The following is a 26,792-nucleotide window of genomic DNA, read 5'->3' on the forward strand; positions in this document are numbered from 1 at the left end:
AGATTTCTGCTGAGACCAAGAGCATCACAGTTGTTTTACTTCAAGAATGTTTTCTTCCAGAGAGGGGAAAATTGTTGCTTCGCTCGCTGTCGACACACAAAACACCTTGTACTCGTGCACCATTTTAAGTGATCCCATGGGCAATCCTAGTGTTTTCACATTGCATAAAAACAACAAGCAGTCAGGTTTTGGCTCAAAGTCTGAAGCAGATTGCTGAATATCAGATATTCTGCAGAATTTTACCAAATAGGGAAACACTCACTGAAAGAGCTGGGGGGTGTAACTTGTTCCTGAATTCATTTTGTTCTCTTACACTGACCACATTCACCTTCTCCATTGTTCAACTTCCCTTGAGCTGATTTAGCCTGGGTGCACCCAATAAAAAAGTACCTGAAGAAATGAAATGTTCAGCTTTATGCTCATATATCAAATCGAAGAGGTTAACTGCACAGTTAAAGGGAGCAAATTGGTTGATCACCATCAAAGTAAAGGGTCAAAAGAATGTAATCATTGACTTGGTATCTGCTATTCCAGGGAGAAAATGGATTATCCAAGGTATCCTTTTGGTTTAACAAAAATGAATCATAATAATATCAGGAGTGTAGAAGCAATTAAGTTTACATTTAAATACAATTGAAAAGGCTTAATTAGAAGCTCTGTGAGAAGAGCCTTTGTGTTTGATTTTGATTTTTAAGTTTATTCACAGAAAGTGATATGAAGTTTATAATTGTTGCTATTCTGCAGTATGTTCACATTTGATTAGTTTTGATGTCAAAGACTCAGAATTCCTGAACAAAAATAGTACTTACATAGGCCAGTTTATGGTTGTCTTTTCAACATTTTTGTTGCATTATCTTGTGATTGCAGTACCATGTGCCTGTTTTCAATTTCCGCAAATTGGCAGCCCTAAAGATAATAGTTGCTATTAAACGTCAGTGTTAAAGCAATGTTCTCTGTGGAGCACTTATATATATACACAAGGCCCATATTGGTAGGAGATGGGCTTACAAATAAGCCCCAGATAGGATTGTCTGTGGGTTACATAGTGGCCCCAACTTAGCTGCCCATAGGTTTAATGCAAGACAACTCTGGGTAAAACGTAGAGCCTCAAAGATATGTTGCACAACTTAAACTGATATTCTTACAATCTATTTCAGGACAAGCAACACATAGGATGCTTTGTTTTGTGACATAGGCTAAATCTAAAAAAGGTTAAAAACAAAAACAACTGTACTTTAGTTTTGTGTTTGAAGAGGTTTTGCTCATCATCTGAAGGGCTTTCTCAATTTGAAGCTAGTAAGGGAGGGGTTCCAAGCTTTCAAGCTGTTTGGGATGTGCCGTTCTACACATCTAAATTCACATGCAGGTGAGACTCCCCTGACAGTAGGACATTATTAGTGCTGCTGTTTGCCTGGATCACTAAGAGATGTTTTGGTCACATGCAAGAAGATGTGAAATGATTTGAAACTGACTGGGGATCAGGCTAAATGCTGAACAGTATGTTTCTGATAGGTGAAACCTGTGGCCTTCTACTCTGTTTAGTTGTTTTCTTCTCTTTTGATGTAAATGGCTACCTTCACTCCTCTCTCAGACCATCTATATTGTCTGTCCAAAATATAAACATTTTAGTCCTCAAAAGAGTGTCCCTTGTCCTTGAGGTGTAGGTGCAAAGCTGAGGCTTGTCCTGAGGAGTTGGCTCTCTTGTGTTGAGTTATACATCTGTGCAGAGGCTGTTTGGTTTCTCCAAAACTGTAGATGTCTGAGCATTCCTCTCTACACTGAAGTGCATACAACGTGCCACTCAGTTTGTGTTTGAGAATGATGTCCTTCAGATGAAACAATGTCTGTCTGAGAGTTCAGTTAGGTTTGAAATGCCCCGATATGTTGCTCCTCATAAGACTTCAAACAAGAGCAAAATCCATACTGGGCCCATACTCTGCTGGGTTAGCATCACCAATACTGAAAACAACTGTACGAACTCTTTACAATAATCATCTAACACATATGCAATTATTAATTAAGGAATCATAAACAGTCTTTACAAATAGTGACTGATTGTATTCTTGCTGGTCTCCTATTTTTACTTGTTGTACCAGCTAACTGTGCTGCAAACCTAACACTACCTTGCACGTTAAAAGGGAAGATTTCTGTTGTTTAAATGGTCCACTTGTTTAGTGATCGAATTAGCTATATTGGATCATTTCATTTGCTAGACACGGTCTATTTCAAATTTACCATGCGTTACAGTAAAGACTGTATAGACTACATGAGTAAAAAAAGATCTAATGCATGTGGTCTGAGCTGCTAACCATAACCTTAGCATGCTGATGCTAACGTTTGTATAAAACGTCCAAGCTAGTTGCAAATGTTAGTGTCCTTCATTGTCTGAGCCAATGGATTTGTTAGGAAAATCGGAAAACCTTTGTTGTCATATCAGAATTACAAAAGACGGGTTTTATAGTACAATGGAAAAAGGCAACCACATTTTAAGCATTTACACTTGAACAAAACAACAACAAACAGTTGTTAAGTATTAAATATATATCTGACACATGTACATGTATACAAGAATGTGAGGAATAGATGTTTATGTCAGTGTTATAAAGAAGGTTGGCGATCAATAAAAACACCTTATCAGACAAAACCTGCATCTAATCATTAAAAAAACCCTCTATCAAAGTAGTATTTCAAAATTCAAACACAGCAAAAAATCTCTATCCTCGACCTACTCCTTGATGCAGTAAAGATAAGATGGTGAGTGAGTGACTGAATGAACCCTTCCCTCTGATCTACCATCTATTATACACCTATTATTGTTAGCTATCCCTAACAACATTTTTGTTAGTATCTTACATGTAAAATATTATGTTAATCGCTGCTGCATATGTAGCTTCCTGTGCTAATGTACAGTATACTGATGATATTTTGTATTGAAGCAAAATCCTTTTAAAATTTATCAAATGATGTATGCAAGTTTTAGCCCCTGATACATTATTAATATGTTTAATACCTCCCTGGTCACTCAACACTGGTAACAGGTGGATGTCAATGAGTGACACAGTTACTTGTTGATTATTTTGGGCTGCTAAAAATATACTAGTTTCACTGCTAGGGGACTTGCAAGAAAAGCATTGCAGTAAGAACGGAAGAAAAGTCATGACCAGCACTACAAACTAGGTGGCTTATTGGGTCAGATAGGTCTATTTTTTATTAAGTTATAAAACACAAAGCAAAAAAAAAAACAAGAGACATATTGGATATGTCAGTGAGAAAATTTGAGATTTGAGACCTTAGGGTCATTGGGCAAAATTTTCCAGTACCGTAGGATATCATCTGTGTAGCAGTGATATGAAGAGTCATGCGAAATAATGACTAGGCCTAAGGAGCAGATGTATATTACAAAATAAATGCCTTGAGGCACAACAGTGTAGAGGTGACAGACTATAAACACGTGTCTTTTCACTAAGTCCTTGAATGAATGCCCACTAAGATTTGTTTCAAATAATCCACCATGCCTGAAATGTACATCTCAAACTGGACAGATAGTTGGAAGCCATTAGTTACAATGTCAAAAGTTGAGGTAAAGTAAGATGATAACTGAGGGCTACATCATGGATCTAGGTGCCTTTAGGGCCACGTAAAAGGAACAGAGCTATCTAAGCAAAGTTGACTTGAGACAAATGCTGTGCAGATGTCATTATTTTTATTCACTGGAAAACACAATTTTAAATAATAATACAGAAAATAAATACCAAACCACTTTTACATTTCTAAAAAAAATTCCACTAAAATTTATTTTTTGCTAATAAAAGACAACAGAAAATAGGCTAAACAAATAAAAACCTCCTCAGCTGAGGTCACACTAAAGGTTGCAACCTTTATTAAAGTCTCAAAGGTGCTTTCGTTATGACACAGTGGACAGCCAAGCAAATAAAAAGGAAAACAAATTAAGACAAAATGAAAATCAATGATGTGCCAAGGTGAAATGTGCATTATGGACCTGGTCTGATGGTTCCTACTAATGAAAAATAACAGCTGATAACAGGAAAAAAACAAGACACTCATCTCAACAGAATAATGCAATGGGGCAGGAATGGACAAAGGTCCTTTAACAAGTACCTATCTTTCGCTACATTTCCGAAATTATTCTCCCCCATTTAAAGCTAAAAATTGTCAGTGCATATCGCAGGCAGTGCTGGCAGTGATTCATCTGCCAGCAGTGTTTATGGGAAAGTGCATTTAATACAGATTCCCCTGGCTTGATTCTTTTTTCCGCTGCTGATGCCATTTGTGTTAGGGTGGTAGATGAGATGTGTCTCAGCTGAATCCACTGAAGAGACTTTGATAGCACTCTCCATATGTTCAGCTACACGAGTACAAGCATTGTGCAGTCACTTGAGTGATGAAAGACCCCATCACTGGTGAATGTTGCCAAAGCCTCATTAAATGCAAAAAATGGGTAGAGCTCTCATCATAGATGATCCTGTGATAGAGGTCGCCACATAATGTGAAAAATGCTGCTACACAACATCATATCCAAGTTCATCAACTAACATAACTGAGAAAATGTTCTCAAAAAAGTAAAAAATAAAAGCAAATCAATCATTTTAGATCTCCAAAAACCTTCGGCAAAGATGCAAATATGTGTATTATGCAACTGTGCTGTATACTAACTAAACAGAGTTCACTTTGGAACAGTGTCATTACAATGTTCTATTTTTTTTGTTTTGATGCAACTTTTTAAACTGATTTCAGGGAGACTATAGAACCTGTAGGCTAAGAAAACTGTGCCAACGTCTGTTTGTTTGAATAATGAACATGACCTGATAGAGTTGAGAAATTTGCTATTCTCACTTTAATTTATGAAGCTTCACCTGGGGGTAAGAGAATACAATATTTCTCATATGAATGTAGTGAAAAACACTCATTATGCAACAACAATGAATAATTGTGACATGCCTGTGTGCGTGCGCTTGCTGAAAAGATAAAACAGCTGATTTCCATACACTAGAGTTGTCTCTTAGTGCCTGAGTAGGGAGGAATGTAAACACAGTTTACTTTGCTGTTAACTTGCCAACCTAAAGCTGTGCTTTATACTCATCAGAGTCACTAATCACTCTCCAGTCGGTCATGAAGCCTGAAACAACACCCTCCTGCCACATAACTCCAGCTAAGCAACATGCTGGGGACTCGTTCGGCGAGCCTGCTCACTCTCTAATGTGCAATGAGCAGAAGGAAAAATCTGTCACCACAATGTGCCACACAGTAAAAACATTCATCTGAAAACCATGTTACTGATTTTTGAACACTTTCATAGATCTGTTTTGCTTTCTCCTTCCACACCCTGAGGAGATTAAAAAGTCAGAAGTTTATCTGTTCACCATCCAGTCCCTAACTTAGTCTGATGTTTGTTGCTATTGCAATACTTAAAGGGACAAAGGTTGGTAATTCAACCTGTGATTTCTTTTTTAAAGTGTTGATTTCTGGCCTATGGGGTTGAAAATATTAAACAATTATAATTATATCAACATAGAAAGGCTGTAAAATGATCAAATGTTTTGATTGAGATGCATCTGTTTGAGCCCATCTCATACATGCATATCTCAATAACTTTAAATATTATCAAGGGGTTAGATTATTTCAGTAATTTAGTACAATATGTGAAAAATACATAATAAATTCAGTTTAGGGTGACTTCACTGCACACATTTGAACTTGTGTGACATCCCATTTCTAATCCAGATTTTTTAATATGATGTCGATTCAATGTTGGACTAGAAACCCTGGCTGGTGGCCCCTGCTCCAAATTATCACAAAGGTGTTCTTTTGGGGTGCAAGCCAAGATTTCCATGCCTAACACCATGTCATTATGGTTCAGAGATGCACATTCATGTTGAAGAAACTGTACAAGAACAGTTTGAGACATGAAGTTGTCTTAAAGCCAATCTGAAGGCCACGCAAAGTTTGAAAGTCTGTAGCTAATGACTCTGCAGAAAGTTTGTAACCTGTACGCACCAACTACTAGCATTAGCTGACCCTGCTCTGTGATTTTACCACTTTGTGGCTGAATTGCAGTCATTCCCAATCCCTTACAATTTGTTGTAATTCCACTAACAGGTGACTAAGTAATATTTAGGACTAAGTAATATTTAGCAGCAAGGGGTGAACTACTACTTTTGGCAATATAGTGTAAGATTGACCTCTACTCAGTTACATATTTCTAGTTTTTACTTTTGTGAATTTAAATAATTATGGTTTACAGAAAATTTAAAATATTACATAAGATCAATAAAATAGTTTTAATACTATTGTTATGTTCTGACCATGTTATGGCCTTCACAGACATAGGTACAACTTGTAACGATGAAGCAACTCAACCAGAACCCAAAACGCAGCCAGACAAGAGAATGGTTAACCAAAAGATTTATTATAAAAAATAATAATAATAATTGGGTAGAAGAGGTTCCACTGAAGCGGTCAGACAGGAAGGACAGGAATGGAGGTTTCTCAGGGAACTGAAATCCAGCCGGGGAGGAAGGGGAAGTGGACAACAGGAGGTCTTGGGGGTTCCAGGAACAAACAGGGGACAGAGAATATTTCCACCAACCAGATGCAGAAGCGGGAGACAATCCAAGGTAAAGCACTGGAGGGTTTCAGGCAGGGGTAGTCCAGTAATCCAGAGACAGAGTCAGAGACAGGCAGGTTTCAGCAACGTGAGGTCAGGACTTTTCTGAACAGCAGAAGGACTAGGCAGAAATCTGTGGTCAAAAAACAGGCAGGATCAGATAACCAGAAAAAACTCTTGAAACATGAATCAAGGCTTGAAAGCTGTGACAGAGGCAACAGACGATCTCGCACTGAGCTGGTGACGAGCAGCTGATTAAATAGGAGCAGCCCAGTGCAGATGAAGACAATGAGTAATCAGCACAGTCAAGGTTGAGTTGAAGAGCTGGAATCATGACATCACCCCCCTCCTCAAGGGGCGGCCCTTGATGCCCCTCTGGGCTGGTCCGGATGTCGGCGATGAAAATCGCGGATAAGGCCCTTATCCAGGATCAGGCGAGAAGGTATCCAAGACCTCTCCTCAGGACCACAGCCCTTCCAGTCCACCAGGTATTGGATGCCACGGCCCCAACGTCGGGAACATAGCAAGCGTTTTACAGTGAAGACAGAGGCTCCATCCATGACTTGGGGTGGTGGAGTGGGTCTGGAAGGAGGCCAAAACTTGGATGACCTTACAGGTTTGACCTTGGAGACATGGAAAGTGGGGTGCACACGTAATGAAGAAGGTAGACTGAGACGCACAGCTAGTGGGTTAATGACCTTGGCAATAGGAAAAGGACCCACAAAACGGGGTGCCAACTTGCGATTCTCTACCTTGATGGGTAAATCCTTAGTGGATAACCAGACCTTCTGACCCACCAGGTATCTTGGAGCTTGGGATCTGTGACGGTTGGCATTACGGGCATAGACAGCTGAGGTCTTGCAGAGAGATACTCTGGCCTTTCTCCAGACTCTGAGACAACGACGTGCTGTTAAATGGGCAGCAGGAACCTGGGTAACCCCTTCCTGAACAGAGAGAATAGGCGGTTGATAGCCATAAACAACATGAAATGGTGACATACCATTGATGGCGTACTCCACCCATGGTAAGTTCTGTGACCAGCTACTGGGAGCATCCATGCATAGGATGCGTAATTTGGTCTCAACTTCCTGATTCATCCTTTCTGTCTGGCCGTCCGTCTGAGGGTGGAAACCTGAAGAAAGGCTGACGTCAATGCCAAGAAGGGTGCAAAACTCACCCCAGAAACGGGAAATGAACTGAGGTCCTCTATCTGAAACGATGTTACGGGGAATGCCATGAAGTCTAAACACCTCTCGGGTTATTACATCAGCGAGTACAGGAGCTGAGGGTAAGAACCTCAGTGGATCACTGCCAGGGTCCTAGTAATACCTGGGTGACAGAAAAGTTTAGAGCCATGACAGAACTGAAGGACTTTAGACACCATTTCCTCAGGAACATACAGAAGTCCCCTAGGACACTGAACAGGAGGTGGTTGTCTCTGATGACTCCTCTTGAGCAGGCTTTTGATACTGGTAAGAGCTAGCCTGGTCTTGGGGGAAAGGATGTAGTCGTGATCAACAGAATCAGAAGGACCGACAGAAAACTGATGAAATCTAGAAAGTGCATCAGGCTTGATGTTCTTGCTGCCAGGTCGATAGGCTAGGGTGAAGTTAAATCTACTAAAAAATAGTGACCATCTAGCCTGGCGTGGGTTAAGTCTCTTGGCAGATTTGAGACATTCCAGGTTCTTATGGTCTGTCCACACAGTAAAAGGATGTGTGGACCCCTCAAGCCAGTGCCTCCATTCCTCTAACGCTAGTTTGATAGCCAATAGTTCTCTGTTCCCAACATTATAGTTTCTCTCGGAGGTCGAAAGCCGGTGAGAAAAAAAAGGCACAAGGATGTAACCTAGCATCGTCTGACAACCTTTGCGACAGGACTGCGCCGACCCCAGTCTCAGAGGCATCAACCTCCACAACAAAAGGGTTTGATGAATCTGGAAAACGCAGAATAGGAGCTGAGGCAAAGAGACGTTTTAGTTTGTCAAAGGCCTGTTTGGCTTCTGAGGACCATTTGAACTGAGTCTTTATAGAAGTGAGTTGATAAAGAGGGGCGGCCACAGAACTATAACCCTTGATAAAACGGCGGTAAAAATTGGTAAACCCAAGAAAACTTTGAAGTTCCTTCAAACTGGATGGGTCAGGCCACTCCAGGACTGCAGCCACCTTTGAGGTGTCCATGTGAATTCTGCCAGGAGCTATGACAAAGCCCAGAAAGGATACAGATGATTGATGGAATGAACATTTCTCGGCCTTAACAAATAGTTTATTTTGGAGAAGCCTGAGAAGAACCTCACGAACATGTTTGATATGGGTAGAAAGATCCTTTGAAAAAATTAAGATGTCAACAAGGTATACAAAAACAAATCTGTTTAGCATGTCCCTTAAAACATCATTAATCAATGCCTGGAAGACGGCTGGAGCATTGGTGAGCCCGAAAGGCATGACCAAGTATTCATAATGACCTGAAGGGGTGTTAAAAGCTGTCTTCCATTCGTCTCCTTCTCTTATGCGGACCAGATGGTAGGCATTACGCAGATCCAGTTTGGTGAAGACAGTACTACCTTGAAGGAGCTCAAAAGCAGAAGTCATGAGAGGTAGAGGGTATCTGTTCTTAACTGTAATTTCGTTTAGACCTCGACAATCGATGCATGGTCTAAGTGAACCATCCTTCTTGCCAACAAAGAAGAATCCTGCACCTGCAGGAGAAGAAGACTTTCTGATAAGTCCTGCCTTGAGGCCTTCAGAAATGTATTCCTCCATTGCCTCTCTCTTTGGACCTGTAATGGATTACATTCTGCCTCGAGGAGGGGTAGTACCAGGGAGAAGGTCAATGGCACAGTCGTACTCTCTAAGGGGTGGTAGAGAAGTGGCCTTAGATTTGTTAAATACCTCACACAAATCATGATAAATCTTAGGGACCTTAGACAAGTCTGGATAAACAAGGTTGATATCACGGGGAGATGTAATGATAGGGGCTTCCCTCAAACAATTAGTGGAGCATGATGGCCCCCAAGACTGAACCTCACCAGTGAGCCAGTTGATGACTGGACTGTGTTTGATGAGCCAGGGGCGTCCCAGAATCACAGGAATCTCTGGAGACCTGGTTAGCAGAAACATGATCCTGTCGTGGTGGTTTCCTGAAATGAGTACAGAAACAGGCTTAGTGCAGCAAGTTACTTGATCAATGAGATGCCCATCAATGGCAGAAATCTCACGTGGTCTCTCTAGAAGTTCCAACTCCAGTGCAAGCATATGAGCTAGGCTGACATCAATAAAGTTAGCATCAGCCCCAGAGTCAATGAAAACAGGTACCTCCTTATTTTCAGGAGAGTCGGGAAATCTGATGGTGCACCGATTATGGGGAGGGTTCTGAGACCTGAGGATAGGGCTCAACAAAGACCTCCCGAACTTTACTGAGTCTGTCCTTTTAATGGACAGTTAAAGGCCCGATGATTCCTCTCTCCACAATAAAAACATAGTTGATTCCTGAATCTCCTCTCCCTCTCTTCAGCGGAGAGTCTGGTCCTGCACAGTTGCATGGGCTCCTCAGTGTTAACAGGAGGAGGAATGAAGACTTGGGGCATAGCGCTTGAACTGACCTGAACGGTTGAGACTCGTCTTTGATAGTTAGATGATGACCTCTCCCTCTTACGTTCACGAAGACGTTGGTCAATCCGTGTGGCCAGCCTTTCTAAGGCCTCGAGGGTCTTGGGAGAGTCACGAGTAGCAATTTCATCCTTGATATCATCTGACAGACCCTGGTAAAAAACGTCAAACAGGGCTTCATTATTCCAAAAACAACAAGACTTCAAGGCATGGAAATTGATAATGTAGTCAGTAACAGGTCGAGAGCCCTGTTTGAGAGAGAACAGTCTCCTGGCAGCCTCTCTCTCAGGTCGAATAGGATCAAAACCCTCTTCATCTCATCAGAAAACTCTATAAATGAGTCACAGCAGTCAACATCATTCTCCCACTCAGAAGTTCCCCAAAGCTTAGCTTTACCAGACAGTAGAGAGATTGTATAGTCAACTTTTGCCTGTTCCGACGGAAAGGCAGAGGGCTGGAGTTCAAATAGCAGGGAACACTGGATCAAAAAAGGTCTGCATTGTTCAGGATCCCCATTAAAACGCTCAGGGGGGGGGCTTAGGCTCGTTGTTTGCGTTAGCCGTCGGAGTAACAGTAGAGGGGAGTGGTTGAGCAACTGAGGAACTAGCTTGGACCTGGGTGATTTTAAGAGAAGAAAGTCCCCGTAAAAGCTCCTGGACAGGGGTAGTCCAGTAATCCAGAGACAGAGTCAGAGACAGGCAGGTTTCAGCAACGTGAGGTCAGGACTTTTCCGAACAGCAGAAGGACTAGGCAGAAATCTCTTGAAACATGAATCAAGGCTTGAAAGCTGTGACAGTGGCAACAGACAATCTTGCACTGAGCTGGTGACGAGCAGCTGATTAAATAGGAGCAGCCCAGTGCAGGTGAAGGCAATGAGTAATCAGCACAGTCAAGGTGGAGTTGAAGGGCTGGAATCATGACACAACTGCTGACTTTTCTGTTGTCCAATCGACAATCACTGGCACTATACACGAGAAGCCACAGTTTTTTTGGGGTTATGGTCACCTGTTGATGTGAGAATGATCCAGGGAAGACACAGACTTATTTGAACAAAGGAAGGTTTTATTTCCAACCAAGTCCATTTCACAAAGCACAGATCTGTTCACCGATCTGGAGAAATCTTAAGCTGAATGTAGAAAAATTCCTCCACCACCTCCACTTCTTCTCCCATGACAATACACTCCCGACTTAGGAGTGTATTGTCACAGCCCATTTAAAAGTTTGGGAAATATTTAAAAGACCATGGTATCAATGTGCAATCATTAATCTGACCTAAATCCAAAGAGTGTCTATGGGGTATTGTGAAGAGGAAGATGAGAGGCACCAAACCCATTCAACAGGGCTGATGGGCTGAAGGCTGTTATTTCAGCAACATGGGCTTTCTTAACACCTCAGCAGCGGCACAGGATGACATTGATGGAGTAATTTAAGCAAAAAGACCCCCGACAAACTGTTGAGTGCGTACACTGTACATTACATGGACATACTTATCATTCAGCAAATGTTTATGTATTAAACATCTTTTCTTTAACTGATCTTATGTAATGTTCACATTTTCTAAAAAAACATAATTTGTTTTATTTTCTATTAGGCCATATTAATCAAAATTAATAGAGATAAAGGTTTAAATTAAATCACTCAGTGTGTAAAGAATCTATAAAATTTATGACACCAAAGACTTGATCTAAGAGATAAATCAATCTTCATATTATTGTCTACTGTATGCCAAGTTTTCAGATAATAGCTTTTTGGGAATGACCTCGTTGGTGCTAAAATACTGTTTTCTCTCCGTCAAACCATGTTATCTTTGGTGTTTGTCACAGCTCCAACAAAAGAAATAAAAACAATTTGCATAGCATTAACAGCTTGTAAAAAACTTACCTAAACCTCCAATTTGACACAGGTGTTTAGAGGCTTAAGAAAGAAATAACAATCTAAAAAAAGTTAAGATGAGGAACTGAAATGAATGAAAAAGGAGCCCTTCAGTAAGCATGGAACAATATTGAGACCACTTTATAAAAGATTACAAGAAAGTCTAACTCTTTGGAGACAAAATATTATTTGAAACATAGTTACCGTCCAGGACATTTGTACAGCACTGCAAATATCACCTATAATTAGATGGATTAATGTTGCACAACTAGAGAACAACTAGTCAGCAGAGACTGAAGCAAAAAAGTATGAAGCTGCAACTTTCTCCAAATACTCTGAACCACACAAAATCTAAAAATCCAAAATTGCACTTTGCTTTATAAATATCATTGAGTTTTAAAAGAAAAAGAATACAATCTGGAACAAATGCTGCTCTAAAACTGTAAAAGATTCAGTGCTTCTGTGAAATAAGCCCAACTTCATCCATAAACCTGATCAATATATCTAATTAAGGCATCCAGTTAAAAGCAAGCCAGCAAAGGACTGTGGATATCTGGACTATTGTGTGTAGACCTAATTCAGGATCTGAACTATTTTATATTTCAGTATTAAATGCATACAAAGGGTGTTCAATAGCAACCCACATATTTATTTATTTAATTAACTTTTATGATGACACTCCGAAACCTGTGACTTGAAATATATCCCAACATGTGTTCTACTCCCAGATCGGAGATGCAGTTCCTAGGGTTTCAAAGCTCCATGTCTCCTGGGAGCATCCCCTCTCCTTGATGATGCATTCACTGTTTGAATCTTAAACCTCAAGTCATGTCCAAATTAAACTCATTGATATTCAAATCAAAATAAAGCAGAAATAGATCTTTCTATTTTAAGTCCACAGTGATGCAAGAGCCTGAAATACTCTGTAGCTTATTAATTCAAACTAATTAAGGCCACAATGAAGGTGTTTGTGTTTTTGGTATTTTAAAAAAAAATTGTTAAAAACTTCAGATATCACACGTCATTAACACTTTTCAGGTGATCTGATCTGCACTTTCATTAGCGAAACTAAGATAAATATGAAATAAGTTAAAGCATTTATTACAGACATAACCTGAATGTGTGAAAAACATGCAGCAATCCATGTCACCTTAATAGCACTTGACATATCCTAATCAGTCTTACAATATATAAGAGCATAATACCTTATTTTAAAATCTAATATAATAAGATATTTATATATGAATCTAAATTATATTTGATTGTATCTCAGTTCAACAATTCAATCTATATGTATTTCTGTTGTCATTTCCTCATTAGTGTCTAACTTACTCTTTAAGGCACTGTTTCATTTGAAGCTCTAAAACTAAATCCCTTTTCTCTATTGACGTGTTTAAACAGCGGCGGGTGAATTTCAATCGAGGACATAGAGAGAATCAATCCAGCACAGACAGGGTTGGTCTTTTTCTCCCTTTCTCTTCATTTTGCCGTGAGAACCTTCTGCACGTTCCCTGTGGGCCGTGCCTGTCTAAATGTAGACCCTCTCACTTGATTAAATGTGTCGGGAGCAGTTGGTCTTCACATCAGCGCCGTGTTGCCAGCTGCCTGGGGCCTTCTAGTGGGTGTAGTTTCAGGACAGCTTCTGGATTTGATCTCTGTTTCATTCTTTCTTTTTTAAAAGACATGAGCACAAAATTAACAGTTAAACCTTATGATTATATAGCCTAACTGTTTAATTTAATAGACCTGATCTGTTTGGTATTAGGAGAAAATTCTGGTGAAGCTTTCAATCATCTGCTGGCTTCATCTATCTGCTGATTGGTGCTGGTGTGTGTAGTGATTCTTCTGAGCTAGTTGGTGAAATCAGCTGCAGGCAGAAAAACAAGCATGTAAGGTTGTCTCAGCACAGATAAAACTGCTGATAGCGATCTGTGCATTCGTTGTCTCCTTCATAATTAATTACAGGCTGGTCACATTAAAGTCTGTTGTGCTTTTATGAACTCTTCTACAAGCCTGGACTTGATTGTCTCAGTTTTGCTTAGTTTTTCAAATGAAAAACTGTAAATCAATGTTGTTTGTAATATTGTTTCTGCCAACAACTACACATTGATATAAAATAATTTTGTATAACTTCCCCATAATCCTAAAATAACCTATTTAAAAATTTATTTAAGTTGTATGTGAGATTTGAGCACTTATGTGATTATATGTCTCCATATCTCAACAACATACTTAAATAATTAAAAGAATTAACTGATGAACAATGATTATGGAATTGGGTACAAAATATTATGTTGACAGGTACAAAATCCAAAGATGGAACAAAATGGTAACACATGGATACAAAATAGGGGTACAAGTTGACCTCGAACCGGATTTAGTTCTTCAATTTGTTTACTCTTGTTTTTATGTATGTATATTCATACTTCAGGCTTTTATAATGAACTCCCTCATGCTAGAAGCATTGTTTCATTTCAATACCAGCGCTAATTCATCGTGTTTTGTTTCACACTTGAGCTCCACTTTGTTTACTCCTGTTTGTAGATCTGTTCCACAGCTTAATGTCGCCAATTTTGTACCAATCAGTTCATACCTAAATGTTGTCATTTTTTGCTAATCTCCCTCTATTTCATACTTGCTAAATAAATAATGTGCTAAAAAGAGAATGTGTGATCCCTGTTTGGACCAGCTGACTACTGTGAATTATGACTTTGTGCAAATAGATAATATTTATCTGAGTCACAAAACCCCAATGACAATGAGACAATGAGCAGGTTTCAAAATTACTCTAAATCATCTGTTATCAAAGCAGGTATGGAATTTCCCCAAGGCAAGTATGAACTGATGCATGGTCAATACAAAATGTCCCTTAGCAGATGGCTGTCCTTTTCACACCCAAAATAGAATAAAACTGCAAAAATACAAAAAACTGAACAGGTGAAATTACCTGCATCCATAAAATAACTAACTATGCCTAAACATAATTTTATTTTTAAAAAACTAGTTAGAAATGTTCTATGTAACTTAGAAAGTTAGGTATGAAGAAAACAAAAACAACAAAAGGGAAAATGGGCAAAATTAACAGCAGCTCAGTTTAAATTCTACTCACCCTCCTTTCTCCCTTCACTGTTCCTTTCACTGCTCCCTTCACTGTTGCCACTGTTGTTGGTCATTTCTTGTTTCTTGTGTTGGTTACAATTTTGTTGGAGCATCTTATGTTGTTGCCAGTGCAGAAATTGTTGTTTTTGTCAAATAAACTTTGTTCACCCATTGGCCTCCTGCAACTACTATTCTGTGTTTGGGTCCACAATTCCACAAGTTTTGGTTGGTGTATTTGTTAAAGAGTTGAATAACGGTGTGCATTTGATTTCTTGCAGAGAACTAAATTTTGTCCCAAATTAAATTCACTTCAGCCAAACCAAACTGCATTTTAACTAAACCCCCAGCCCCAATGTCTGACTTTTGTATGCCTTTATCCCTTTATAACTGGAGTTTGACTGTCCATATACACTTGCAGAACATAAATTATAATGTTTGGTGAGAATTAAATGTGCAAACTTGTTTTTTTAAACCTCCCAAAAATAACCTCTTTATCCATGTTACAGCTGCTGTGCAGAGCGTGAGAATTGTTCCTTTTTTAAAGTTAGCACTTGACACAAGGAGTGAAAGTTCGAGAGAACAGCCTGAGAACAAGTAGTAAAAGTGGACAGCAGGCGGTCCACTGAACAGGATAACAAGTTCCCTGTGGCTCGATTTAACATTAAATGATCTCCTTAAAGCTTTATCCAGACATCTATTATGCAAAATGTAATTTTGTTTGTGAAAGTTAAATTGGGAACATCTTAAATAAAAAGAAATCTTTCCTGTTAATGCACACACCCACAGCAAAGCATGAGTGACAAACAATGTTGCATAATCATTTTGCAGCTTATGTTTGTTTTCTCCTTAAAAGTGAATAATTTATTAATTTCACCTGTATGATTTTCTTACTTCCACTTTCTGGCACATCAATCTCCTTAATAACATCAACAGCATGAATTTGATGAGGACAGCACCTACACTATCAGACATAACTGCTGCCAAATACAAAACCGAACCTTCTGGAGCAGTTTTAACCTTGTGATAAGTAGATGCATGTCACGGATATTGTTGCAGCATGGGAAAGATGTTGATAACCGTGTTCAATCTCTTTTGGTCGGCCCAGTGGTAAATCTCCCAAGGACCAGTTGTCTTTTATTGAACCACACGAGTGTTCCTTGTGATCATTAAATGCACTCATTTCTCGTGATAAAACAAAGGCTTATTAGTGTATATTCATATCTGTGGTCACTGTCCCCAGGTGGAGTCAGTCGATGGGAACTGTCACGCGTTGATTTAATTTCCATAGACTCGTTCTCAGTGACTCTGGGAAAAAAAAAAGAAAAAAAGCCTACACCCAGCGATCTTCATTACAGTCCCAATGCACATTCCCTTCATTTCTACAGACAATCCATCTGCTGTTCTAAACCCTGTTTTGTCAAGAGTTGTTAGCTGCGTGGCCCCAGGGATGAGCACCACGGGCTATTATTAATCTTGTTTGTTTCGTGTTTCTCTGTCTCTGTGCAATAGCGGGATTGAATGCCCACTGGACCTTCTCTTCCAGAGACATAATCAATGATGTAAGTAAGTGCAGATTATCATTGAGACTTGTGAAGGAGGGCCACCTCTGGGGTCTGCAAGTGTCACCTTGTGAATGATTAGATATTTGTACAGAGGCTGTTTCACTCTGCTGGCTTTATATTTCTAACTAAATTAGGTTAAAAAAAATGGAAACTCTAAAAAAAAGAGACACTCAAGATGAATCCAAGGAATTGTCCGATTTCTGTGCTGCCTGTCTAGATGATTTAACTCACTGTCAAGTAAATAACAAAGAAATTAAGCTACGCCATTTTATATGTTCTGCTTTGTGGGCGTCCTACTGGGGGGAATTCTCCTGCAAATAGAATTTGTAGCTATTAATTAAACACCTTCAGCAAGTGTGATATCCAGCAAAGTAATGCTGACCGGTGGTTAATGTCGCGAAGCCAACAGTGGGAAGAGTTGTCAGGATCAGATACCCGATAATCGCGACCTTGTCAGAGAAGGACGAGGCCAGAGGAGGAGGAGGGCTCTGCTGATTCCAACTCCAGGAGCTTTAATCTCGCCAGCAGCACTGAAGATTCTGAGCACTCACAATCGATACGTTTACACCCATGTTTCTCATGTAAGTGAGATCTGATCTGGAATCAATCTCTCTTTGGTGACTTCAATGCCTTGCTGACCTCATCTTTTTTACATCACATTAGCATTGAACAAATTAGCTATCGCCACGGTGTGCTGACTTACAGGCCAAGAGACTTCAACTGCAAAAAAAAAAGAAAAAAAAAACTGTACAGCAACACCAAAAGAACATCAACTACACATGATTAAAGCACATCTTTTAACAAATGAGGTCAGATTTAAAGACAGAAGACTTCTCTACTGTAGTTCAGTTAATTTTACGTACAGTGTCTTGCAAAGGTATTTTACCCCTTTAATTATTTCACATTTGTCATGTTACAACAAACCTCAGTGTATTTTACTGTGGTTGTATGTGAAAAACGTATACAAACACAAATGGGAGGAAATAGATAGATGGGTTTATATACTATTTACAAATACATCTCTGAAAAGTGTGGAGGGCATCAGGATTCCCTTCTGAGTCAGTATGTTTTGGCAAATGCTGGTCTCTTAAGTACAACTTTTCTTTTATATTTAAATGCAGTATTATATCTCTTTAAATATTTGTATTTATTTATTCCTCATTTTTAACCTGTGCCTCACTAAGTCTACATTCTATATAAAAGGTTGATGTGTGCAGGATATTATGCAGTGTTTTGTTTTCCACCAGAGTTTTGCATCTTGGGAAAAAGGTACATTTTAGACATATCAGAGTAGAGTACAGTGTTCCCCAACAAGTCCAAGTACCCAGTAAACCTCTATATTTCTTTCAATGCCATTATTCTTGCTATTTTTCAATACCAGCCAGAATTGTGGAGAGCATAAACAATGGTTGCCCTGTACACAGATTCTTCTTCCCTACAGTGAATCTCTGCAGCTCCTTCAAAGTTACTATGGCCTTTTGACTGCTGTTCAAGGTGAAATGTTGATCTGTTCAGTTAACTAAAGGTGCAACAGTGAGACAACCCTACCATAGTCTCAACAACATGGAGGAGATTCCAGCCAGGCAGTTGTTCTAGAAGAGCTAGACAGGGCCCTCTAAGGTCCTTAACTCATCAGCAGGACCGTTATCTACTTCTTTGTGCAGTGAGGAACATAATGAGTATTACCAGAGCCCTAGAAAATCACTTCCAGCAGGTCACTAGCATGAATGTCTCTTACCAAACCATTAGAAACAGACTTCATTAGGGTGTCCTGAGGGCTCGACTTCCTCTGGTAGGCCCTGTGCTCAATGCCCTGCACCGTGGAGCTTGACTGGTGTTTGCTAAAGAACACCAGAGTTGGCAGTTTCAGCACTAGGGTCCTGTTCTTTTCACAGATGAAAGCAGGTTCCGAATTCATGTGACAGATGTGAAATGACCTGGAGAAGCTGTGGTGAAGGTAATGTTGCCTGCAACATTGTTTAGCATGATCGGTTAGGTGGTGAGTAAGAGTTGGTATGGGGAGGCATATCAATGGAGAGATGCAAAGACCTGTACAGGATAAATAATGGCACCCTGACTGCCATTAGGGATTGGGATTAAATCCTTAGATCCCTTCGCTGGTGCAGTGGTGATAATGCCTGGCCTCGTGCGTCAGAAGTATGCAGGCAATTCCAGGAGGATGGGAAAATTAATACCATTGGCTGGCCCTCACACTTCCCTGACTTAAGTCCAATAGAACATCTCTGGGACATCATGTTTAGGTCCATCCAATGCCACCAAGTTGCACCTCAAGAGTGTCTAGGAGCTCAGTGATGGCCCTGGTCAGGATTTGGGAGGACATACCCACCATCTGTTATCTCATAAGGAACATGCCCCAATGTTGTCAAGCATGTACAGAAGCGCGTGGGGTCCATACAAAACACTGAGTACGATTTTGAGCCACACCAGTTTTTCACTTTCAATTTCTTTGTGACTTCGGATTAAGCCTTTTATGGGTTGATAATTTTTATTTTCATCAAATTATGTGGCATCCTTTTCATCTCTAAAGCATTACCCATTGCATATCAATTTGGAAATCCAGCACGCTTCTTTTCCAGTTGAGGTCTAATGTGTTTTCAAAGTGTTTCTTTAATTTTTTGATCAGTGTACTCTGAGCAAAAACAATTCATATCAGCTGACTAACCTGAGAATGAAACTGAATTTCAAGATTTGCTTCCGTAGATATTTCAAAAACCTTCATAATGCAGTTTTAAAAGGGACATATAATGATTTAAAACCTGCCTTTTCACTCTTAAATCATTCAGTTGTGGGCTATAATAAGGGGAACTGTAATGCTTTTATCTGCACTCCTTGTTATTGTAACTCCACAGGGCCTTCTTTTACCTGTGTTCGGAGGTGTGTCTGAGAGCAACTCGTTTTGGTTCGGTCTCTTTAAATGCACTTCACACCCCGCCCCCCTCGAGGTCAAAGAGCGCTGCACTTTAACCCATTCGGCCATTTTTGTAGCTTGATATCAATTATCTAGCACCACAGAAACGAGACAAAAATGGCAAAACAACGCAAAACTAAGCAGAAGGCACGATGCCACTGCTATCAAAACAATGTCCAGGACGTCATATCAACACACAATAAATTAATGTCCAAAAAAAAGGTCCTTGTCATTTCAGCGTTATTTGCATCTGACCGCTTTGCTGTGTCTGTTGTTTCCATAGACAGAAGGAACTGACCCCTTAATCAGATGAAGTCTCTCAGCAAATCCTTCTCGATACTGGCAGAGGTGGCTGAAGAACCTGTCCTAGAAATGGGGAATTTCCCCACTGATGTGGGTAGGTTTACATGAAAAGTAAAATTTACCCAAATGCTTCAAAGAGGTTCTGATGCTGGGGGACGGTGCAATGATTTGTGTGGGTTAATACACCCAAAGACTATAGTGAGCTTATCCTCTTACAGCATAGGCATACTTGAGCTTGAACTACAAAATTGAAGCGAGAAATAAATATGGCTGATATGCAAAATTGATCAGCCGGATGTCCATGACCTTATTTAGCTATTCCACAACAAATACTTTGTTGTAACAGTTGGAAAAACGTAACAAATGATAGAGAAAACTGAACGGACAGAAAAATATTACCTAAACAGAATATAAAAACATATCTGCAACATCTGGAGAGATTAAATTCAACTTTTCTGCACTCCTACAAACTCCAAGTACACAGCAAAATGTATTTAAAGGCTAAAAAAATGGATTTTGCATATGTCCCCTTTAAAGCAAATAAGTTTCTGTAGCTCAGAGAATAAACTATAAAAAAGTTTCTCAAATTTTAAGACTGTTCTGATTAAAATATTATTAAATAGACTTAAGATTGGTTTTGATAACACAAAGTAAATTTACCCTTTGTTTTACAACACAATATCTTCCAAATAAAATCTCCAAATTTACTAATTAACACCTTGATTATCAATGGAAATTGATCATTATAACCTTCACAGAGGTAGGATTATTTTTTTTATTTATTTATTACCAGGCTGTAGATTCCCCTGCTTTTCAGTTTAGTGTGCCTTGTATTATTACCTTTTTGTGCAATAAAACGTAGCGATTTTGACCCTAACAAAGTCAAAACCTAAAAGAAATACCTGCTTGCACTAACAAGCTTGTTTTGGTTTTCTAGGATTTGCTCAGTACTGACTTGGCGATAACAGTCTTTTGATGAAACATTTTGAAGTCTTTTGTGATCCCCACACAATGGATCTTATGACTTTGATCCCTTCTGTCTTCTCTCACCCCAACCGGTCCAGGCAGATGGCTGCCCAGTGTTCACCCCGGGTCTCGTTCTGTCTGACTTTTATTTCAAATGAAAGGGAGTCTTTTTCCCTCCTCCTTTGGTGCTTTGCTCAAAGAAAAATTGATGACTTTTTTCCTCTCTATAATATTGCCAGGCCTTAACCTTACAACATAATGTGCCCTGATATGACTTGTGTTATGATTTGGTGCTATGCAGATAAAAAAAAATTTAAGCTGAAGAAAATTCATGGATTTGTATCTTTAGTGGTCCTATAATTTTCTTTATTGTGATAAAACCTAAACAGCTGAGAGACTCTGTGCTTTTTAGTGCTAATTTACTAAGGAGGGTGGAGAGATATTATTACCAAAGGGACACACAGACTTAGTCAAACCAATTGAAAAGCCCACATATGGAATTGTTATTTTCTGTCATGAAAAAAGGCTTGTAGCGGAGATAGCATGCATGATCAGAAAATGTGTCTGACCACTTTAAGCACAATGACACTGACATTAGTAAACAGGCTGCCTCTAAAGATATTTAGATTTATGCTCCTGAATAAAAGACCCAAGCCTTTTTGAAGTACTTGCCTTCATTCGAGTTCTGGCAGAACACACACCAGGCTTATTAAACTTGTAAACCAAACTGTTAGCCTTGATGGTTGTAAGTTGTCAAAAAAAAGCCTAATTTTATTGTCTCTGTTATAGAAATTCTGTTTTGGATCCAACATACATCAGATATCTGATTGTTCTACATGTCCCTAACGGAGCACTGCGTTCTCAGACTGGTTTACTGGTGGTTCCTAGAGCTTCTAAAAGTAGAATGGGAGGCAGATCTTTTAGTTGTCCTCTCCTGTGGAACCAACTCCAAGTTTAAGTCCATCTACTTTTAAGGCTAGGCTTAAAGCTTTTCTTTTTGATAAAGTTTATGGTTTGAGTGGCTTAGGTTATCCTGAGCTATCTCTGTAGCTATGCTGCTATTGGCTTAGACTCCTGGAGGACATAATAACCAAATTTTCTCACTCTGCTATATTCTCCTACATCTCGCCAATTTTACAATTTCTGCTTTTATTTAACTTTTAAATGTATGTTCTCACTCAGTTTTTTCTCTCCACAGAAGCTACACCTGGTCTGGCTCTTTGTTTAGCAGTGACACCATCCTAGAGGGGGGCATCGGCTGAGCTACTGCTGCCAAAAACTTCATGTTGTCATTCTATAGATGATACACTTGGCCCTGTCTTTCAGTGTTTACCTTGCCTATTTCATAGACATACAGGGGTTGGACAATGAAACTGAAACACCTGGTTTTAGACTACAATAATTTATTAGTATGGTGTAGGGCCTCCTTTTGCGGCCAATACAGCGTCAATTCGTCTTAGGAATGACATATACAAGTCCTGCACAGTGGTCAGAGGGATTTTAAGCCATTCTTCTTGCAGGATAGTGGCCAGGTCACTACGTGATACTGGTGGAGGAAAACGTTTCCTGACTCGCTCCTCCAAAACACCCCAAAGTGGCTCAATAATATTTAGATCTGGTGACTGTGCAGGCCATGGGAGATGATCCACCCCCATGCTTCACTCTGGCCATGCAACAGTCTGGGTGGTACGCTTCTTTGGGGCTTCTCCACACCGTAACTCTCCCGGATGTGGGGAAAACAGTAAAGGTGGACTCATCAGGGAACAATACATGTTTCACATTGTCCACAGCCCAAGATTTGCGCTCCTTGCACCATTGAAACCGACGTTTGGCATTGGCATGAGTGACCAAAGGTTTGGCTATAGCAGCCCGGCCGTGTATATCGACCCTGTGGAGCTCCCGACGGACAGTTCTGGTGGAAATAGGAGAGTTGAGGTGCACATTTAATTCTGCCATGATTTGGGCAGCCATGGTTTTATGTTTTTTGGATACAATCCAGGTTAGCACCTGAACATCCCTTTCAGACAGCTTCCTCTTGCGTCCACAGTTAATCCTGTTGGATGTGGTTCGTCCGTCTTGGTGGTATGCTGACATTACCCTGGATACCGTGGCTCTTGATACATCACAAAGACTTGCTGTCTTGGTCACAGATGCGCCAGCAAGACGTGCACCAACAATTTGTCCTCTTTTGAACTCTGGTATGTCACCCATAATGTTGTGTGCATTTCAATATTTTGAGCAAAACTGTGCTCTTACCCTGCTAATTGAACCTTCATACTCTGCTCTTACTGGTGCAATGTGCAATCAATGAAGACTGGCTACCAAGCTGGTCCAATTTAGCCATGAAACCTCCCACACTAAAATGACAGGTGTTTCAGTTTCATTGTCTAACCCCTGTAGCTGTTGACTGATCTTTTACTGCATTTAGCTGTATGTGCTCTCTTTCATCCTATAGACTTCAAAACTGGCTAAAGGTTTATCTGCTTATCTGTGTTTTTCTCCTACATGAAGCCACTAAGGGGAGATACTTCTTCCATTAACTTTTAACTTTTTTAAAAACATAAAAAGTACTCCTGGATGAGTTCTTCTGTGTTTTTATTTTTTGTGTGTATCCTCTGTCTTTTCAAAGACAGCCACTCACACTGAGCCTAGTTCTAGCAAAAGGTTTTTTTCCTGTTAAAGGGGAGTTTTTCTGTCCACTGTCTCTACATGCTCAGTGTGTCAATCTGCTGTGTTTCTTTAATTAGAAGACTTTTTATCCAACTGCATTGTTTAATAACATGGATGCATTTGGAATGCACGTACTGGACTTGGAATCTGTCTGTATGGTTTGATCAAAGTTACTTTTTTTATTGTAAAGTGTCCTGAGGCAACATGTGTTGTGAATTGGCACTATTTAAATACATTTAATTGAATTTAATTTAATATTGACACATACTGCACTGGATCAACAAACTTATTTGTATATACATCTAATGCTAAAATTGCAGAGATTACAAGGAAATGTTTTAAAATGACAAAAGCTTTTTCTGCATCTCACCACACTTTGATGGGTAGTTAGCCTAACTCTCCAGCCAGAACATTCTTTTGTTTCTTTAAACAAATTTCTCTGAAAGCTGCTGCGTCTGCTGGTAAGATTCTGAGTGCTGACAAGTCCACAGAACTCCACTTCAAAAAGCCAAGTCACCAATTTAAACCCATGTTTTCCCATTTCATCCCATCCAATTTCTAGCCATGTGCTTATCTATTTATTGCACATGAGAGTAATAGGTTTCAGGGTCAACTATTTTTATGAATTGGGTAGATAAGAAATCAAGAAAATGCTTAGATTTCACTTAAATTGTTGTCTTAAGTTGTTGTCTTACATTGTTGTCTAAAGTTTTCATATGGCGCTAAATTTCCACAGACTTTAGTTCTGATCACCATTTTAGCCAGCTAACATGTAAAATAAAAACTAAAAAGAGATTGGAACCTATGATCAAACAAAAGACTTCTCAATCCTCTGCTGTTAGATATTATTTATTAAAGTTACGTAACCACAATTCACTAAAGTAGACTTACTAGATAATAAAAGTTCATTAAACCTGGTGCAAAACCTGATGCAAGGCCAAATTGAGACATGCTCCTCAAGAAATGCCCTGTACAAAAATCTTTCTTTATATATATATATATATATATATATATATATATATATATATATATATTGACTGTAGTCATCTATACATGTTCCCATGTTTTCTATAGGGTAAAGCAGCAAAATGTTTTTAAATTCTTTGTGAATCCTTTATTTAATCTTTCAGAGGTATTCTGAAATATTTTATTTAATAAATATTTTTAATATTTTGTTAAAGTCCCCATGGAAAACGTACTTGAGGATTGTTCAAACACAACCAAACTCTCAATGATAAAAGGTTTCTTTAAAAGAACAGCTGACAAGCTCTAATCCTCAAGGGCCGGAGTCGTGCGACTTTTAGACTGCGTCGGCATGAATCAGATGATGCCTGAATCTGATGATCAGATCATTTGCAGAACTTAAGGGCATGAGGAGGAAAGTCTGTTTGACGCATCCAGAAGTTGCAGGACATCAGTACTGGATAACTAGAGTTTGAAACCTCTGGTTTAAAGAGTAAATATCATAAAACCAATAGATATTTAAGGTGTGGAACACAAAATAAATCATGGCCTGCCTTTCCGATGATTTCTCAGAGGGATAAGTAATTTTACCACTTTTTGACTGCAAAACATATTTGTAGCCATGCCTTTCTTAAAAACAAGAACTCTCTTCAAATGATCCTCCAGCATGTTTAGCCACAATATACCACATATAGCAATGGCTCTAAGTGACATTTAAGGGCCAAAGGACATGATGGTTTGGGTAAACTAACTGCAGATGGACAGGTGACAGTAGTTTGACAGGCGGTGTCATCTGAATAACATTTTGACAGCTACATTACAGTAGTGTTGTTAGACCTTCAGGAGTAAAACATGATCATGTCTCGCTAGTGGAAAAGTAAGTTAATCTGGTAGGACAGCTGTTGATAGGGAAGAACTGATACCTGTCACAGTAACAACGCTGGTCAGAACCAGAGCAGAAATTACGACATGTAATTGCCACTGTGGTGAACTACAGGTAGACTGGGTTTGTGAAAGAGCTCTTTTAAATCCCTCCATAAAGTTCCGATTTGCTTGGTATCCAACCTACTGCTCCCAAAACAGCATTTCTCCGGACTTCCTCCACCTTACTAGATAAATCATAAAACAATTATTATTATTTTAGTTTATGATCTTAAACTTGAGCTGAAACCTACAGTCACTGCTTGTTGCCTTGGGTAAACATTATGTTATACATTACTGCTCAAGTTTGGCGTTACAAACTTCACTCTTCCATGTTATCACTCTTCAGCAACTTTCTACTTTCTTTAGTGTATATTTTTTTATGTTCTTTTTTATTTCTCCATGTCGGTCATGAGACTGAATATAACTATAGTGAACTGCAAGGCTCAGCACATTTTTAAGGTAAAAGCTATAAATGACATAAAATGCATTGCTATATGTACAATTTTAACATCTGTACATTTACTGCAGTAAAATAATGTAGCCCCATTTTTGCATGCCATATTGGGTTTTTAGCTGGCGAAGGGACACACAGCAGCTGGTGCACAGTCAGCACATAAAGGGTGCTCATTAGATCGTCTATAACCTATGTGGTCTGAGGTGTTCATCCGGGGTCAGCCGTTGGCCAGCTCGGCTCATTTGCTCTTTTGGACACACTACCATGACAACACTGCTGCCAAAATATCGTTGCTCCACAGGAAGAAAGTCTGTCTACAAAAAAATTAGCATCTATACATCTATCAGAGTCAACCTAAAGTTTATACTTTAATGGAAACATATAGTATTAAAGATTTTCTGTTGACATTCAGAAAGCACATTTTCCACAAAAATTTTTGCATCTTTCTGTACAAGGACATGTAGAAATTCAACATATTTCTTTGTAAAAGTATTCATGCTCTCGTTTTATGAAATATTGCATTCTGCTGTGACACAAATATAATCCACTGTGATTCGGGATATTTGTTTATTCACATTTGATCAAAACACAGATCTTTTTTTAACCTCAACCTGTGTGTTTTTATCACCGGAATGTATTCACAGATGGGGGTTTGGATGGAAACCCAAGTTTCTACTGGGAGAATTGCAGGCTGCTGGAACAAATACAATGCAGCTCCATCACCACCGCTTTGAGTCAGACGAGGTCATAAATGTGGAGCTTCATTCATTCAAAAGAAATGTTCCCTCTGAACACAATCCAAGCGGAGATAACATTG

This window comes from Girardinichthys multiradiatus, chromosome 20 (genome assembly GCF_021462225.1).
Source record: "Girardinichthys multiradiatus isolate DD_20200921_A chromosome 20, DD_fGirMul_XY1, whole genome shotgun sequence".
Lineage (NCBI taxonomy): Eukaryota > Metazoa > Chordata > Actinopteri > Cyprinodontiformes > Goodeidae > Girardinichthys > Girardinichthys multiradiatus.